Raw genomic sequence first — 2,309 nt, 5'->3', positions numbered from 1 at the left:
TTTCAAGACGTTTGAAAAGAAGAGTGATCAATAGTATCAAAAGCAGACGATAGGTCAAGCAATTCAGCAAAGAACATGAACCATTGTCTATAACAGAGAGGAGATCATTAACAACCCTAACAAGTGCGGTTTCCGTCGAATGATTGCCTAAAGCAGACTGAAATTTTTCTTCAAGACAATTATTTTTAAGATAGACAGTAATTGTTTCAAAACAAAAGCTTTTCTAAGATCTTAGAGAAAAAGGAGGATTAGAGACAGGGCGATAGTTTTTTAAGTTCTCTTTATCGAGATCAGGTTTTTTCAAAAGGGGTTTGACATGAGCAACTTGTAAATTCTGGTACAGCACCTGACTGCAACGAATTATAACAATACATGTAAATGGTGTTAAAATTACATCAATGCATTTTTTAAAATGGCAGTATTTAAGGGTCTAAATCACAACTTTTAGTTGGAGACGACATAATGCAATCACGTAAGTAGCTTTGTAGTAGTATAGTAAGTAGTAGTAGTAGTAGTAGTAGTAGTAGTATATAATTAAAAGTAGTAGTATTAGAGTATAAAAGTATATGTAGATATTATAGTAGAGATAGTAGTATAGTGAGTATAGTAGTAGTAGTAGTAGTAATAATAATAATAGTATAGTATAATATATAGTTGTATAATAGTAGTAGTAATTTAGTATAGTGAAATAGTATATAAGTATAGTAGTAAGTAGTGTAGTATAGTAGTAGTTAAGTATAGTAGATAGATACAGAAGGAAACACTATACTACACTACTACACAACTACTATTACTACTACTACTACTACTACTACTACTACCTACCTACGACGACTACGACTACGACTACAACTAAGACACTACGACTACCACGACTACTACCACGACTACTACCACGACTACTAACCACGACTACTACTAACGACTTCTACACACTTCTACTACGACCTATACTACTACTACTACTACTACTACTACTACTACTACTACTACTACTAACTACATACTCCTCTTCTTCTCCTCCTCCTCCTCCTCCTCCTCTACTACTACTACACTACTACTACTACTACTACTACACTACTACTACTACAACTATTACTACTACTACTACTACTACTACTACTACTACTACTACTACTACTACTACTACTACTACTACTACTACTATCACTACTACTACTACTACTACTTCGTCAACCTAACCTTAAACGTCAACCTAACCTCATCACTCAGACCTGGAAGAGTCTAAAATCCCAAATGGAGAACTTGACACCCGAAAAACCAATTCTGTTTGACGATGAAGATGAAGATAACGTTTAGAGGCGAGTTCCTTATGCACTACTGGATCTCAGATTGCAATAATACACATTACGTTGTCTGCCAGAGTCAGCCATATTGGTAAGATTTTTTGACAAGAGGGATGAGATTAGCGGAAGAGCAGCGTCCCTTGATTGGACGTCACGTTACGTCAAAATGGTTTTGCGCATGCGTCTCTCGCGAACTCGCTTTCGATGAAGTGTCTCATGCCGCACAACGAACATGACGTTCTCTCTCTAATAACTTTTTCCGATCGTGACTTCCAATCAAGGGACGCTACTCTTCCGCTAATCTCATTCCCTATATCAACATGACTAATTAGGGAGGAGGCATTGGGTAGGTTTATGAAACAGCTACACAAGCCAGAAAGAAAAAATACAAGAAAATACAAAACAAAATAACATCCTAATTAAATCAGTCTTCCTTGACGGGGGGGTCGAACTCCAGACCTCCAGATTATCCGTAATATTAGTAATAATAATAGTGATGATATAATAATAATAATAATAATAATAATAATAAATAATAATAATAATAATAATAATAATAATAATAAATAATAATAATAATAATAAATGATAATGATAATGATAATGATAATAATAATAATAATAATAATAATAATAATAATAATAATAATAATAATAATAATAATAATAATAATAATAATAATAATATTAATAATAATAATAATAATAATATAATAATAATAATAATAATAATAATAATAATAATAATAATAATAATAATAATAATAACGATAGTTATAATAATAGTGCTACTAATACTACTACTACTGCTACTACTACTACTACTACTACTACTACTACTACTACTACTACTACTACTACTACTACTACTACTACTACTACTACTACTACTACTACTACTACTACTACTACTACTACTACTATTACTACTACTATTACTACTACTACTACTACTACTACTATTACTACTACTACTACTACTACTACTACTACTACTACTAC

The 2,309-nt window shown here is 31.7% G+C and overlaps 1 protein-coding gene across 2 annotated transcripts in view; it reads left to right on the top strand.

Annotated features, from left to right (window-relative positions):
• The window catches only part of LOC144959054 (uncharacterized), a 136,088-nt gene that overhangs the window by 84,810 nt on the left and 48,969 nt on the right, over positions 1-2,309 (top strand). The gene's annotated exons all lie outside the window — the stretch shown is intronic.

The sequence above is a fragment of the Berghia stephanieae genome, chromosome 13 (genome assembly GCF_034508935.2).
Source record: "Berghia stephanieae isolate SIO BIC M18660-M18661 chromosome 13, UCSD_Bste_1.3, whole genome shotgun sequence".
NCBI lineage: Eukaryota > Metazoa > Mollusca > Gastropoda > Nudibranchia > Aeolidiidae > Berghia > Berghia stephanieae.
Note: the sequence above shows the minus strand (reverse complement) of the source record. Positions and strands in the feature narration are given on the sequence as shown.